Source organism: Camelus bactrianus, chromosome 1 (assembly GCF_048773025.1).
Source record: "Camelus bactrianus isolate YW-2024 breed Bactrian camel chromosome 1, ASM4877302v1, whole genome shotgun sequence".
NCBI lineage: Eukaryota > Metazoa > Chordata > Mammalia > Artiodactyla > Camelidae > Camelus > Camelus bactrianus.
In genome coordinates this window covers 50,412,565-50,430,293 of record NC_133539.1, presented here as the reverse complement: position 1 = coordinate 50,430,293, position 17,729 = coordinate 50,412,565, and the positions used below count along the sequence as shown (strand labels likewise).

The window sequence follows — 17,729 nt, the reverse complement described above, 5'->3', positions numbered from 1 at the left end:
CTCATAGGCTGGTTTCTTAGACATGGGCCAGCCAGGCTGAGGCTCAGCCAGAGTGGATCAGCTCAGCACTTACTGTGGTTTGTAGTTGTCTATTCTGATTGGCTGGTGCCTATGCCATTCTAGTTGTTCAGGGTTTTGAATATCAGGTCTGGGTGCACAGTCACCCTTTGAGAGCTAAACTGGTGAAATATAACACTTAAATGGATGCAATGAGCTATCTTCAGAAATAATCCCAAAAATTCCTATAAATGTGAGCCTGAGACAATATAAAAGCACCCAAACTCAAGGTGTAAACAGAAGGGAGCAGGCCTGGAATATGACTGAAACTAAGAAAGCCCACATCTAGACAAATATATTCAGAAATTGTGTTTAAATGAGAAGGGGATAGAGTTTGTCCAGGGACCTAGCTGACCAGTCTCACTATGGTCACCTCCCTCTAAAGTTCATATGGGAAATAAGCATTAAGGATAAGACCAGAACACATACGCTTGTTTCTGTGAACTTCTGTCTCAAATTCCAGTGTGGTAAGCTGGTTTAGTGAAGGCCGGTTTTACCCATTTTCTCCTAGGCTCCTCTGTCTTCTCAAGTATACCACACTGACGGCAAGGAAAGGCAGTACAAGAGCCTGCCAAGAAAAAGCGAGGGCGGGTCTGCATCTCCTTAAGGGCTATGGGACACTGATCTATTTAAACACCACATTCCACCCTCTCCCAGGCAGGCACACAGGCAGGAGCCACTCCTGGTCATCTATTGTACCGAGTGTGCAGAGACAAGACAGAATCCCAAGAAAGAAAATACTGGGAAAAAGAGACCACAGCCTTAGTATCGTGGCTCAATAAAAGTCCTTTTTGATGTGCCTTGATGTGTTTGCAGTGGGGTGTGGGGAAGTGGTGAGGAGTAGGGGAATGAAACCAGAGGCCTGGAGCGCCCCTTCCAGGCGAACTGCATTTTGCCATGACTGAAAAAGGAACCTGGTTTTAGAAGCCTGGTGGCTCGCAAAATCTAAAATAAAAGGGTAAGAATCAGCAGTATTCTGCCAGCACTATCCAGGAAAGTGAGAGATACCAAATTTAGTGAACAGAGCTGGGCACTTGAAGGGAAGTCAGGTCCAGAATCCTGCAGGAACCGTTCCAAAATCCAAACATCTCTGGAAACAGAAGATGTTTTGCCACTCCTTTGGCAACAAAACGTGGCCTGAACAATTTATAGCCTCCTTTTATCTCAGTGTGAATATTTTTATGTTGTGTTATAGATACATTCACGTGTTTGATCATGAGATACTCCTCAACCCCGCTAGGGCTGTTGTCACATACAGTAAATGAACTGTTTACTTCTCTAAAATCTTAAAAATTGTGAAATCCAAACTACATCTGGCCCCAATCAGCTAAGGGATTAGAGATCTGTGTGTCATGATGCCTGATCTGTGTGGGCCTCAGTCCCAGCTCAGCCACTCACATGTCACATGACTTTGAACAAGTGATTCACTGGTGCCACGATCTGGGTTTTTTTTTAGTAAGATAAAGATAGTACTAGTTTAGATAATAAATGAGGTTATGCACGATGTTCAGCACATAGCCTAGCAAATGGTAATCATCCAATAACGTTTATTATTTTACTTGATCTGAAAGACAGCATACCTCATCTTCCTCTGATTTGTAGTCACCAAGGAGTTATCTGCCTACTAGCTACAGGCCCTCTGTTACCGGTATGGTGGAAGTTTGGATAACAAACAAGAGTTTTTGCGTCACAGGTGATCTCTTGTAAATCAATGGTTTGGCACTCTAAGTCCAACCTCCATCTCTTGCATCTCTAAAAAAAAAAAAAGAAAATCAGATCAAGTGAAAATCAGAGATGGCCCCACTTCTGAGATACACATACATACCTACAGCCTTCCTGACTGCAAGCAGGTTTTACTTAAACACATTCAAGAGCATTTTGAATTTGGGTAAATTGAGGCAAAGGAATGGAGAACATGAGTTTTTGTTTTGACATGAACATTATAATTTTATGAGAGTCTTGGCTCCTGGTTAGTTTACAATGTGACAAAATCCAATAATCTGGAATAGAATTTTCTAAAATGTTTTACATGAAATACTATCCCTGTGAGAGGGCCTGTGAATAAAAAACTTCCTTGAAATTATTTTAAAATGAAACCATTTTTTTCAGGGAACATTTATTAACACTCGCAGAACTTATGTTAGGTTGAGGACACTTTGAGAAATACTGTCTAAAGAGTATCAGCTTCTGGTACATTTTCTAGGCAGCTAGTTCTCAGCTATTAGGTGATTTCACAGCTGTTGCAATTTAATTTTTGAAAGATAAAATCATCACTCTCATGCAGATATAAAATGAACACATGTCAAAGATTTAATTTAATTAAATTAATGAAGAAATCAGCAAGATGTTAAAACTGATTCAAAGGAAACTCTGGAGAACAGACACACATCTAGGTAATCAGCAATACCAATGGATGTATTTATATTTATATAAATATACATAATACAGCAATTGATGTGTTATATGTAAAACTATACAACTATTTAATATCTATATGGCAATAAAATATAGTTTGAAATTATCTTTCCTATAGAGAAGAAATAAATTATATCTATTATATATAATTCATTTGTGTATCTATAGAGAAGAATTATCTGCATTGCTCTTAGTTTCTCCAGTTTACAGAGTTGTGAAATAGCCTTGTCAAGGACAAGAGAATATTCACATAAAATCAGATAATCCCAGAGTGTCCAGTAGATGGATAACAGTGAGCATTCCATTGAAAGGCAGAATAATGCCCCTTGCCTGTTCTGATTCCTAGAACCTGTGAATATGTTATGTGGAAAGAGGGAATTAAGTTTGCAGTTGGAATTATGTTTGCTAATCAGATGACTTTATATAAGAAAACTGTCCCGGGCTATCAGAATGGGCCCAATGTAACTATAGGGTCCTTTAAAGTGGAAAAGGGAGGCAGAAGAGGAGGTCACAGTCAGAGATTTGAAGATACTATACTGCTGGCTTTGAAGATGCAAGAAGAGGCCACAAGCCAAGAAATGCTGCTGGCCCTGAGAAAAGGCAAGGAAACAGATTCTCCCCTAGGTACCCCAGATGCAATGCAGCCCTGCTGACACCCTGATTTAGGCCCAGTATACTAGACAGCTGATCTCCAGAAGTATAAACTGATGAATTTGTGTTGTTTTAATCCACTAACTATGTGGTAATTTATTACAATAGTAAGAGAAAACCAGCAGAAAAATCTAGTAATCTCTGTCAAATTCAAAGTCTTTTACAAATTTCCCTAATGAGGGGAAGTGCCAGACTTCATAACAAATGAACTTTTAAAGTTCCATAAATGCTTCCTTTATCGCTTACACTTTATTATGCATACTAATGCATGATAATATAGATAAAGATGTTTAAAATCTGTTTCAAATAGGAAAATGACAGCCTCAGTTAAAAAAAAAAGGTAACTCAAACTATTTCAATTAAATTGTGAAAAATCTGGACGTCTCTTCAGACTTTTAACAGAGATGAAGTTTTAGTGCTTTTGTCTGGAATCAGTGAACACTGATCATACTGTAAACACCTGCTGAACTGCACTCAGCTGGGGGCTAAGGCCCTGTGTTTCAGGCTTTTTGCCTAGATCAGCTCCCCACATGGTCCTGCTCTGAATTCAGTATTCTCTGAGAACAACCTGGCGGGGCTTTTGCTGTAGTGCAAGTCACCATATTTCATTTAAGCATTTAAGTTTTTCACCAAAGGGAATTTGTGCCATGTATGAACCTTCAAGGCTTACTGGGCAAATAACTGAAAAGTTGTCCCATCTGTTGCTTGCAGAAGGTCTTTCTACCGGCTGGATTTATAAAGAGGAAGGCTTTTACACTTGAGATTGCAGCCGGGTGGTATGTAAAGTAGTAATGGAATGTGTCCCTGTTTCATTCTCCAATATTGTGAGGTTTATCTGGAAATTATTGCTGTGGATATAAGCTACCGTAAGATAAATGGCCCAGAATCCAAATTACTAAATTAAAAGGAAGTCTTTGCAGAGCCCGTTCCTCCTCCATCCCCTGACCTTGGAGGAGACACTGACATAGTCAATGTCAGGTTCTGATCCTGGACCAGACTGTGTGAGACTTGAGAAACTGCAGAGAGTGAGCACAGGACAGATATGACAAGGTGAGGCATTCTCCTTTGTTTTCTCCAGGGCAGCTGATTGCAAACTGGCTTGGAGAAGAAGAGAAAGAAGCATTTGTGTGAACTGGACTGTTGGTGAGATAATAATTTTAAATTTGACTGGATGAAAAGTATCTGAAAGTGACTGAATTAATTTTTCTGCCATCATCACAAATGGGGACTTGGAATCACAAGATTCATGTGAAGTTACGAAACAAACGATGTTTTTAAACTCCTGAGTTATGTGGACAGATGTAGTGGAGAAATATCATACCATTTTCTACAGGATGAAGAAAGTCATCCAACAGAGAAGTCAGGAGGAAAAGATTATCCCAGGAGTTTGAATAGAATTGAAGCCAGTATCAAGAAGTTAATGTGTAGAGAAAATGACTCAGAAAGGGGTGATTTAATATTCTGAAAAAGTAGCAGCAATTGACTCTTTCCTTAAACCCACCAACAATTTGGCTGTTTTGCTGATCTCATTGGGAATGAATAATACAGGAGCCAAGAAATCTGGAATGTATTGCTGGTGACTTTGAAGTCCAGGCTACAAACTGAAGGCATTTGAAGCATTTGGAAGAGAAAAAGGCTTTGGGGAAGTAAACCATTGGCCATAGGAGTGGTTTTAAAGTGTTTTAGACCATGCCTTTTCAGGCCAGAATGTCTGAGTGTTGGCAAGAGATAAAGTGCAGCCCATGAGAAGAGGAAAACTGTGTTTGACAGAAGAATTCCTAACCTGTTCAAAGAGTTTAATCTGAAATATGAATGAGAGTGAGGGAAAAAAGCATAGATAAAGCTCTAAAAGTTTGGCGATTAACTGATAGGACGTTGGGGAAAAAAATAACAAAATGCTCCAGTTATTCTAACGAGAAAATATCAGGAAAGAAAATCAATAAGCAAATTGATGTCCCTGCCTTACTATGTATCCTAATGCATAGAGAATGGGTACAAACTAATAGAACTTGACATTTAACACAAGGTGGTAATGTGATTGCATGAATATCACTGTGGTGACATAGAGGGATGGGGCTTATGACCGTGAGGTGTACTGTGGAATGTGATAACCGTGACTGCTCCAGCTGGTGCAGCCATGCTGGAGAGCAAAGCGACAGCTCTTAGGTTTACTCTATGTTTGTTGAGCACCAAGAAATTTGGATTTTGAGTATACATCTCAGAGAGTCTTACACAGGTCCAGAAAGATTTATTGCAGCCATTTCAGTGGTGATAGGGAACTGGAGGTAATCAAGGTAGGGAACTGGAGGTAATCAAGGTGTCCATGGAATTGGAGATAATCAGAATGTGGTGGATGAGTACCACGAAGCATCATGCAGCTGTTAGAAACAGCAGAGTGGAAGTAGATATGGATATCTTGTATAAAACTAAAAAAGATGGTATTAAGTGAAAAAAGAGAAATAGGATGGGATACATGACACAATATCAATTATGTATTCAAAGAATACATGCACAAGAAAAAAATCATACACATATCAAAAGTACATGTACCAGCACACACACACAAATCCATTAAACATGTGAGAGTAAATGCCTATGTGGGGAGCTTGGGGTATGGTGATTAAAAAAACTTGGACAGACTAATATGATAATATGTCATGAACTAATGAGCTCAAATTCTAGGGAAGAGGAAGAAGAGAGAGGGAGAGAGGGCAGGCACCGTAATAGAAGGGAAGTGCCAGCATCTCTGCAGACCATGAAGGACTGAATGACACTTACAGAGAAACCCACGTGTGAGTCTTTGTCTGTGACTGAATCTTGTCTGATACTTTATCAACAACCTGAATAAGGATGTAAAGGGAAGAATACTCATCACCTTTCTATGACACAAATCTGGGATAAGTTGTCACTCTTCTGGATAATGAAAATCAGAGATAACATCTTGGGAGTAGCCAGAGAAATAGTAGCATCCAAGTTTAGGGCCTCTGTCTTCCTCTGGTGGTGATGTGTAAGATTCTTCTGTTGGAGAAAACGAATCTGGGGTCAGGATGCCAGCCTTCTGGAGAAAACAGGACTGCATCTCTGGGTCTACGAGCTGTTATTGACTCAGTATTTGTCCACTGTGATGGAAGATGCTGGGAAGATTCCTCCATGGGATCTGAGATGCTTTGACACCTATAATTTTTTCTTCTTATGGAAAACATAAGGAATTAACATTATATTATTATTGGCTATTGTTATTGATAGCAGCATTTATTGAACTCTTATTATGGGCCTGGTATCATTATAAGTTATTTGCTATCTATTTACTTCTTTTAATCCTCATCATGACCCTATGAAATAGGTACTACTATTAACTCACTTTATAGGTGAGGAAAGTAGAGGGAGGTTAATAAACTCATCCAACACCACGCAGTGATAGGAGGTAAAACCAAAACTTATACTCAAACTATCTAACTCTTAAATCCCTTCTTTAAACCGTTACACTATAGGTGTCTGAGAGTGGGGCTGCATATTACACCAAGGAGAGGGAACACATAACATTGGGAAGTTCCCTATTAAAAGGTCACTTTTTAATGAAGGTACTGGGGATTAAAACCAGGACCCTGTGCATGTTAAGCATGTGCTCTACCACTGGGCTATACCCACTACCCCCACCAAAGGTCTTTTTGACTTATAAACTCAGCTTGCTTGTTTTTTGTATCTCTGAAAGAGGAAAGAGACACCTGCTCATGGTATTCCAAATTAGACAGGAGAGCAGTGATTGGATGGCATCGTGCTAAACAAGGTGCACCCTCTTTTGCTGTCCACCTCAGGCCACTGAGGATTAAGGCCAGACCAGGAACTCAGAGCCTTTGGAGAAATGAAGAAGCCTGTTTTCAGGCAGAGGGCAAGAAGCCATGTGAGTAATTGCTAGAGATGGCTTGGCAGTGCATTTGATGGGTAATAAAAACCACGTAAAATCTTACAGTTTTCCTCTCTTAGTACCTGGAATTTCCATTTCATCATAATCCGGAGTATGATCTTGCCCAGAGAAGTAAGATATTCTTAATTTTGCCTTAAAACCCTGCTTCTTCATATCTCAGCTATACCACGTCTTCACTCAGTCAGGAAATATCCATCCTTTAATATCTTTTTCCCCACCTGTTTTCTCTTTCCTTCCCTCCCCTCCCCTCCCTATTTCTCCTTCCCCCTCCTCTTCTTGCCTCTTTTACATGTGTTCAGTTGTACACTTATCTGACGTCCCCACTACATTTCAAGTTTGTCGAGGAAACGTATTATGGTTTTCTCGCCTTTCTCATCTGTCACTCGAAAATCTCGCCCAGTGTTTTGCATATAACATTTCATGATAAATCTTTGGTGACTTAATGTATGTCTGCATGTGTGTATTTATTAGCTGTGGTTGAGAATGAATTTTCTTTCTTACTCAAAACATCTACGGGAAAAGCATTGTCTCTGGCTATCAGCTGGTGTTATTTTATAACTCAGTCTGACCTTATTTTCCATTCCCTCCCTGGGAAATGTAACTGAAGAGGTCTGTTGTGTCAGACTAGAACGGAGTCCTCCTGTCACTGCTCAAAGTATCTTATTTTCCCCTTTCCTTCTCATTTCCCATCCCTTTTCTCTTTCTTTATTTAGTATACTCTTCCAATAGTTTTTTTTCCCCAAAGAAATAAAAACTTTTGATAAAAGGAATAAAATATAATCATTAATTTTAGGAAGATACAGGCTATCAATAACTTTAATAAGAGCTAGGACTTTATATGAATTCATTAGATAGATTATTTTTCTTCAGCCCAGTGACTGGATTTGATTGATTTTTATTGGCATAAAGATGTAATGTGACCATCTTTTACTTAGGGCAGGGGGTGGGTAGGGTGGAGCTAAGTTTGGTTAGGGAGTTAGACTTGGCTTCTGAGTTTGGTTTGGTGCCAGTTGGTAGAAACTTAAGAGTTTTTAGTTCTTTTTTAATATGATTACATCGTAAGGAGAAAAATGTCCAAACTAGGCAGCTGAGAAATAATTTCCCTCCAACCATGTAATAAAAAACCCAAGAAGCATTTTGACTTCATTTGAGTGTCATAAATTAAGGGAAAATTAAGGCATATTTAAAGGTTTTTCATGCACCAATAGGAGCAGTTTAGATGATCCTTACAAGAGGTATGCATTCTTTCCCTGTAGAGCGTGTATGAACTAACTTGCTTTGCAGTACAAAAATACTAGTGCTTCAGGTGAGATTCTAGACAATGCTGTTTGTTAACCAACTTTGCAACATGTCTTCACACTAAGCCAAGATATTATTTGAAACTGTTAGTAGTAAATGAATGACAGCCTTCCCCTACCACCTCTCCTTGTGTCTGAAGCTCCAAAATTTGTGACATTTATCCAAAGATTCTCCATTTTCCAAAAATGCATTTCCGTTTTCTTTGAACTCCTGGCCATAAATATTGCAGATGTTCATCTTTCTGGAATATAATTAGGGCTGGATGGCTTCATGGAACATTCCTATCATCTCAGCCTCATTCCCGCCTTGCATGTGCTCAACTTTCTCATGGGTCGCTGCAAAATGTTGATTGCTTTTTTGGTGTTACCTGATGAATCCACCTAGGAAATATGGCATCTATTACCTTATTGAATAAGCTTTTTATTCTGGAAGGCCTATATAGGGTGACAAGATTTGCCATGAAAATAAATTGTGGTAAGTGTGTGTTTGTGTCTCCAATATGGTCTAGAATGTTTTACAAATCTATTCAAGTTTCTCTGAAGCTTTTGGTGTGTTTTCTGGACTCTAGACTCTAAGGCCTCAGGCAGACTCCACATTGCTCATCTGGTCTTCCCAGACCTCCTCTTCTTCCTGGGCACAACCTTAGCATTGACATTTTAGGTCAGATAATTCTGTATCTTGTAGGATTTTAGAAGTATCTCTGGCTTCTGCCCACTAAATGCCAATAGGATGGATCTCTCCTGGTTGACAACTAAAAGTGTCTCTAGACATTGTCAGATGTTGCTCGGGGAACAAAATTAGTCCCCTGGTTGACAACCACTGCTTTTTTCCAAGAGAAGGACCATGACATTTAGGAGAGAGAATCCCTAAGAGAAAGGCCAGGAGTTCATTTCACCAGGAGAACTTGTGTTGGATGAGCCTACCAACCAAAATCTTGAAGAGGCTGGCTTTGTTTTAAGCAGTGTTCCCAAGTTATATAGTTGTAACATAGACATGAATACTCTTTCTAATAATAATAACAAGAATGAACATTTAGTGGCTGTCAAGAAGCAGCAGGAAAGAGAAGGTGTAAGTAACGCTTATTTAAAAAGCTGAAGAATAGTTACAGAATTAGAGAGCAGCAAAACAGAAGCAGCAAAACCACCAATGCAGTAACAACAAAAGTTGAACAATAGGGTGTGAAAAAAAGCCAAGGGTCTGTTTTCCTTTGGCACCTATGTTGTTGTCTATTCTTACTGCTGATGTCTTAGTGAGACCTCCATAGGTCAGAGAACTGGCACGGAGTGAGGAAAGGGCACCGAAGAAATCCTTTGAAGCATGTTGAGTTGCTGCTGCTAAAGGGTAAATTGCTTGCCTACTGTGGGCAGGAGCACACAAAGCCTGTGTGTGCAAAGCAAATGCTGACTTTTTGTGGGTCTGAAAGCTGCCAGGAACAAATTCTTTCATCCTTTTGTACTAGGCCACTTGCCAATGCCAACAAGAAATTTTAGTTCTTAAAAAAAAAAAAATACACCTATTTCAGGTTGGCCTTTTAATCTTCAACCACCATCTGCAGGACTTAAAAACATACTTCCACATTGAGACTTCTCCTCTTCAAAGCTGAAGGCTTTGAAACTCAAAGCTAGTAATGTCCCCTTTAATGGAAAATCCCTGGTAAGAACAGTTTAGGACAACCAAGTGATAAGTTGGCCATCAACGCACTGCCTGACCCCACATATCTAGGTGCATTGGTTTTATTTACTTGGGACCATTTGTTTCATTTACCTGAAACACAAACCTAATCCGTTTAATTTACAATGTGTTTTGACAGAAACAAGTGGAGAACGCTGGATTTTACTGATGCTTAGAAGGCAGATTACACCCTTAAGTCCAACTATGTCAGGAAACATAGCATACCAGCTCTGTTCCCACCAAGCCTGTGAAGGAAGAAGACCCTGGAGGTAGAGGGAGAAGGCGATCAGGGGAAAAGAGGGTGGAGGACAGTAAGTACATAAACATGAGTGACTGCTTATTGAGCGTGATCTTTGCATCCTACCTGGAATGAGTCACAAGTCCTGGCAAAACCTGAGAGAAGCTTTTATGTTTCAACTTGGTGGGTTCAGCTTGCTAGAATTACTGGCTTGTCCAGTCCTCAGAGAAAGAGGCACGCAGAATTCACATGCCCTGGACTTGGCCCTCACCGCAGTCTCATGCCCATCCTGGCTCCTAGTTGTGACCTTCTGGGACATCAGGCTACTCCTGGCTCCTGTTTTCCAGCTGGGCTCTTGCTTTAAGCATTAGTCTTGACCAGCCCTATTACCACCACCAACTTCACCTACATAACACTCTTTCCTCTGTCTCAAGAACTTCTGTGATGGAAGAGGCAGGGTTGAGAGTAGATGATGCAGCGAGAAACTCATAACTTTATTCATTCCACAAATATTTATTATCTACCCTGTGCCAGGAGCTAGGACTTCAGTGGTTCATGAGGTAGTCACCAGCTGAGCTTAATACTACATGTAGCTAATATCTCTGAGCCTTCACTTCACGCCAGGCACTGTGTAAAAATCTTCATCCTATGAAGTACCCACTGCAGCCCTGTAAGGATTAAATGTGTCAGTTGTATTTTGTAAGTTGAAACTCAAGAAATTGAGAAACTGTTCATAGTGCCAGTAATGGGTGAAACTAGGATTTTACCCAAGCTCTAACTCCTGTCCCAGTGTTCTTAATTTCTGTGCTGCATTCTGCTAGATCCTTGTACATTGCCACACTTAAATGTTTGCAGAAGTGGACTGTTTGTTCAGGGAAGTGCTGCAGGGTTAGCCTTGTGAGCGAAGAGAAGGTGGTGACATAGGTGATGATAATATGATGAATTACACAAGGCCTGAAATTTTGCTTTGAGATTTACTATGGGAGGTGACTGACTAGTCTCTTTTCAGTTCTTTTTCAAAGAGTACATAACTCTGGAGTATGGAAGGAGGTTCACATTCAGGCCTGAACATCTTTTTTGGGGGTGTGGGGTGAGGTGGTAATTAGGTTTATTTATTTATTTTTAGAGGTACTGGGAATTGAACCCAGGACCTCTTGCATGCTAAGCATGTGCTCTCCATTTGAGCTATACCCTCCCCCCTTTAACATCTTAATAAGAATTAGTTTCATCTAGTCTTTTCTTCCTCCCTGGAGATAATGAACATCCTAAGAGAAGGGGCTTTTGATGAGTGTTTAGAATGCTTTGAGGGCCATTGCCATTGAATGCATTGCCATTTGAACCCAGGGGCTGGTTCTACGACTGTTAGATGGGTGTTTTACTTGAAACCAGCTAAATTCTTGTGGGATCTCACGTTTGGCAAGGTATTTATCTCAGATCATAGCATATCCCCTGGGTGTTACTCAGCATTTCTGGGAAACCCTCCACCCATCTGAGTTTGCAGTAATCTCCTTGTTTGGCTGAATTGCAAATCAAAACAACGTCACTCTCCCTGGTCCAATAAGTTTTTCTTAGCGTGGTGGAATCAGTCCCTACGGATGTCACACAGGGGATTTGAAGCACCTCAGTTATAGTCATCCAGGCTACACTAGGGACTGTGAAATGGAGCCTGCTTTCTCCCCATGTTGGGAATTCTCTGCTGTCAAGGGAAAGGCACATCCCAGTAAAGCCAAGACATGGACTATTGGCTGCAAAGACATGGCCATTTTATTGCCCAGGTCTGCAAAAATAGGCACGGTCTCTTCTGGGACAGTGCCCTTGTAATTCATCTATTGTCTAAACTCCAAAGCCCTAGGAGTTCTGTTTGGTTTGTGGCTCAGCACTGACACAGTTGCTGTCAATCTCCTGGCAGACATAACTCCGTCTGGTTGGCAGGACATAGCCCATCTTCACTGGGAAACAGGATAATTTCATTTCTTGAGCCACTGAAGCTCCATTAAGAGAAGGAAAATGTTAATTTCAGACCTATACGTTGCTTTCTTTCCCGAGCAGACCAAGCATAGAAAAGGAGAGGCACCTTAGTGAGAGAAACCATTTGCTGCGAGACTGAGAACCATCTGCTTCTTTTCATCCATAAAGAAGCAGGTGGCAGAAAGAATTAAATGAAGTCCAGGTGCTAAAAGGATTAAGAATTCTTCAAAGAAACAAATTCTAAGTCTGACAATCTTGTAGTCTATTCAAAAAGTGTTATACTTATCAATGAATTAGCCTTTTTGAAGGTCAGTATAGTAATAACTGAATTTACAGTGTTTACTCTATGCCAGGCACTAGTCTAAGTGCTCTTTTAAAAACATATATTAAGTTTTTAAATTCTTACAGCAGCCCTATAAAGTGGGTACTCTTTTCATTCCCATTTAAAAAATGAGGTCACTAAGGCACAGAGAGGGTCAGTAACTTGCCCAAGTTTTCACAGTGAGCAAGGGCAAAGTAAGGAGTTAAATTCAGGCAGTCTAGCTCCAGAGGCTAAAGATACTCCAAACACTTTCACTGGGGGAAAAAAAAAAAGAATTTAAAGGCAGGTAAAGTAGCATGAGTCATTTGTTTCCTTTGACCTCAATGGCCACGCTTTGTATTTGAGTGACAAGAACTAAGCCACAGTGTTCCAAACAGGATTAATACTCTGTGGCACTGGAATCCAGTTCTCTTTCCCTTCATCCTTACTCCTCTCTCCCTGACCTGGCAGGCTACTCCATGTGCCAAATGGTATCTGTGGGCTGATTATGTTTGAAATGATGCTGGGGAATGTGGCATATGTCCACTTGTAAGAGAAGTCATCACAGAGTGGAGCCCTCATTCAGGGTTTCTGGGTGGGTTGGATCAAGTCACTTTCCTTTCAAATCTGTTACAGGAACCCACACATGGACTCTGGTTAGACAGTATGTCATTTTCCAGAACTCAGCACGTGATTGCCAAATTTCTATTCAAAGGTAACATTTTACGAAACACCAGATGTTCTTCGGTGTCTGTCTGACTAAAGTTAAATATAAAAACAGCCATGGATCCATAAAAATAGAACAATAATCTCCCCAGGAAAGTTTTCTGTCTCTGAGATCACTGACTAATAACTAAGTTGACCAGTTCAACAGGATGATAGTGTTGCAGAGTGAAGATAATCAGCTGTAATGGAAAGAGATGCTAGCTAGCTGAGCTCATCCAGGTTACAAAATAAATCTTTGTTATTAATGTGTTTTATTTTGTGTTTCACTCTGTGACTCTGTTTTTCCTACTGACTCGTTAATAGTTCCTGTTTTATATTCATGACTTAATACTTTACATCATACCTTCAAGGTGCTTACTTCCAGTTCTTGGATCTCCAAGTCTGAGAGCTTGGACAGATGTTAGGACCACCTGGGCAATCATTTTGTTTTGTGAATGAAAAGGCTGAGACCCAATCAGATTAAGGAATGTCTCAAGAGTGTGTAGTGAGTGAGATGATGGGAAATAAGGCCTCACAGTTCTCATGGTGGCTAGCGTTCAGCTTCCTCCAACCAAACTGGTGATAGGGCAGGGACAGAGGAGGGCAGGAGCTATTATCCCTTCTCCAGCCTTGCTGGTAGATTATCCTTCTGTTACAAACACTAGGAGCCATAATGATGACTTTGGAAGTAGAAGGGTGAGGCAGAGGTGGTGTGTGGGTCTACTCATTATAAAGTAACTACCTCCAGATGCTGTCTGCCTCCTCATGGTTTTCAGTCCTTAACTTCAGTTCATTTTTCACCTGATGCTTTTAGCCATTGGAATATCTGCCCTGTGTCCTCCTCAAGGACAGGAGATAGTTTAAGGGCTTCAAGGACAAGTCCTTTACATTCTTGGGCACAGGCAAAATTTTTATTTTTCTTCACCATTTTTGTTATGAACAGCTTATTTTTACTTAGAAGCAGTTAAGGGGTCTAAATGGCATCTATAATTGCTTATATTCTGTAATTATTGTGTCCTGTGTAGGATATAATCACAATGTGTATGTGTATATTTATTCATATTTATGTATACGTTGCTGAATCTAGGAGATGAGTTTCTGAACCTAGGAAGGAAGAAAGGTGCATTTTATTTTTACGTCTCTGATTTTGAACTAGAGTTGGTGAATCAAATGTTGATTGTAAAAGTTGAATTTAAAAATATACCACAGTCCATATGTGGAGATTTGTGTTTCTTTGAAATCCTGTTTTCTTTTTACAATTCATTCTTATACATATCTTTTAACTAGATACTAATTTCCCTAACTTGATATTTAATATGAAGCTAAACGTTTAAGGAAAGAATCTATGTTCTTTGTTCACTGAATCAGGGAGACACCATGGGTCAAACATGTTCACCACTAAGTCATCCCCCTTTGCTCAGTGGCAACTGATAAAGGAACACAACAAAATAAAAATGACATCTTTTTATTTGTGGCAAATATCACAAGATCCTTATTAGCTGGGTTTAATTTTCACGTTTCTAGTGATGAAAACAAAACCTGTAATGGTTTCTTCAATCTGATCAAGATTGTGCAGCACGATGCCAAAGGAGGAACCTGCAGGCTATTTATTCGAGGTACTAATGTGTTCTGTTTCCCTGGTTCACTTCCTTTCTATTTGCAGAACTCAGTTTGACCTCTTCACTGGCTTAGGTATTTCCTCAGATAAATAACCCCGAAGTGGACTCTGAATCAGACTCACCTCAGAGTATTTGAGTAGACTGTTGTGTGAACTCCTGTAGCTATTCCTAGGGCTGTGAAGGAGAAGGAAAAATACCCTGAAACATCCTAATGGGTTGACAGAGGCCAGGAAATATGGTCCTGTTATGAAGGGGAATTTTACTGAGACTTCTGAGGGAAGGGAATGTTTTATTGTTCTAATTTCAACACAGTCAGTGAGGGGGATGTTGGTTGAAGGCCAGATAAGGAAATGAAACCTGTAATGAAAAAAACTCATCATCGGAAACCCAGCCACATCTATCCTAACGCTCATTTGAATGTTGCAAAACAGCTCTTACAAAGTAACCTGATAAGTTTAACATCACATTCACCTACTCCACCAATGTGCCTAGGACTGGAATGCCTTTCAGCTCCACCAACCAGAGAAATAGGGGCATTCCTAACTTTATTCTAACCAAGGGATTTGTGATCAGAGCCAGAAAGAAACCCAGGTGGGAAAGCTGAGCTCAGCCCTCACCGGCTGCACACTGCTTGCAGAAGCCAACTTAGCTTCTAAAGAAACTCCCACCCGTCAAGAGCAAAACTTGACAAAGGCCAGAAGGTTATCTCAGCAGCCTTCACTTGACTTGCCTTGGAGAGTGTACCTAGGTCAATACCGGAAATATGTTCTCTGACCACGATGGAATAAAATTAGAACTCAGTAAGAGTAAGAAATTTGGGAAATTCATAAATATGTGGAAGTTAAACAACACATTAGTAAATAACCAATGGGTCAAAAACTACCAAAACTGACTCAAGAAAAACAGAAAATATGAACAGCTCTATAACAAGAGACTGAGTCAGTAATTTAAAACCTCTTAACAAAGAAAAACTCAAGATGAGATGGGTTCATGGTGAATTCTACCAAATATTAAAAGAAAAATAAATACAAATCCTTCTCAAACTCTTCTAAAAAACAGAAGAGAAGGGAATACTTCTGAACTCATTCTATGAGACAAACATTACCCTGATACCAAAATCAAAGACTGTATTAAAAAAAAACAACTATAGAACAATATCCCTCATACTATATATATGCAAATATAGATGCAAAATTCTAAATAAAATTTTAGCAATATGAATCCAAAATACATAAAAGGTATAATATAATACAACAAAGTTGTGTTTATCCCAGCCAGCAGTGCTGGCTTAACATTCTAACATAATTAACTATATTAACAAACTAAAAAAGAAAAATAAACCATGCTGTAACAATTGGATATCTTTATGCAAAATAAAACGAGAGAAGTTTGACCTGTATCTCACATCAGACAAAATTTAACTTAAGATGGGTCATAGACCTAAGTGTAAAACCAAAACTATAAAACTTCCATATAATAAAACTTATAATAAAATCTCTAGTATCTTGGTTTAGGCAAAAATTTCTTCTATCCAACACCAAAACAACTATCCATAAAAGAAAAAAAAGATAAATTTGAGGTAATGAAAAATTTTAAATTTCTGCTCTTTGAAAAACACTGTTAAGAGAATGAAAGTTCAAGTCAAAGACAGGGTGAAATAATTGCAAAACATATATTTTAAAAAGGACTTATATCCAGAATTTATAAATAATTCTCAAAAATCAATAATATGGAAGTTAACTACCCCATTTTTGGAAATGGGCAAAATATTTGAACAGATACTTCATCAAAAAAGATAGATGACAGAAAATAAATGACAAGTTATGTGCAGTCGAACTGTAATAATTCTACCTAATAAAACTGAAAAAGGGGGGGGGGAGAATAAACCAAAATTGAGAGTTGAAAAAAAAGAAGGTAAATGACAAGATGCCAACATTGTTACTCATAAGGGAAACACAAAATCACAATGAGATAACACTACACACTTACCAGAATGACTCAAAGGAAAAAGACTGACCATATACAGCTCTGATGAGGATGTGAAGGAACTTCTGGGGGGAATGTAAAAATGATGCAACTACTTTGGAAAACAGTTTGGCAATTTCTTAAGAAGTTAACAATATATTTAACTATGATCTAGCCAATTTTTCTGTTAGGTATTTACATAAGAGAAACAAAACAAAAACCACATCCACACAAAGACTTGCATACACATACTCATAGCAGCTATTTTTGTAGTAGCCCAAACCTAGAAACAACCCAAATATCTATCCACAGGTGAACAGATAAAAGTACGGTACACGATGGAATACTGCTTACTCAGCAATAGAAAGGAACGAACTATTGATACATGCAGCAACATGGAAGATGTTAAAATATCCACTCTGAGTGAAAGAAAAGAGCACATACTGTATGATTCTATTTATATAAAATTCTAGAAAATGCAAACTAATCTACAGTAACAGGAAGCAAATCAATTGCTGGTAACAGGAAGTGGAGGGGAGTGTGGAGGACTAGAAGGAGGGACTACCAAGGACCACAAGGAAGCTTTTTTGGGTGATGTATATATTCACTTTCTTGATTTAGTGGTATATGTAACCTCAAATATATACATACATATGTAACCTCAAATATATACATACATATACTCAAAATTTATCAAATTGTATACTTTAAATATGTACAGTTTATTTTATGTCAATTACACTTTAAATTTTTTTAAATGGCAGAATTATGAATATAGATTGAAATTTAAAAAAAATAAGGGGGAAGGGTATAGCTCAGTGGCAGAGTGCATGCTCAGCATGTACGAGATCCTGCGTTCAACCCCTAGTACCTCCACTAAAATAAATAAATAAATAAATAAATAAGCAATAAATA

At 39.1% G+C, this 17,729-nt stretch overlaps 1 long non-coding RNA gene across 1 annotated transcript; it reads right to left on the bottom strand.

Moving 5' to 3' along the window:
- Positions 1-1,601: 1,601 nt before the first annotated feature.
- On the bottom strand, positions 1,602-17,081 carry LOC123613069 (uncharacterized). The gene is made up of 3 exons (XR_006720399.2): positions 16,839-17,081; positions 5,999-6,312; positions 1,602-1,809 (listed from the first exon to the last, which is right to left on the bottom strand). It is a non-coding gene; the product is annotated as an uncharacterized LOC123613069 (long non-coding RNA).
- Between the last annotated feature and the right edge of the window lie 648 nt (positions 17,082-17,729).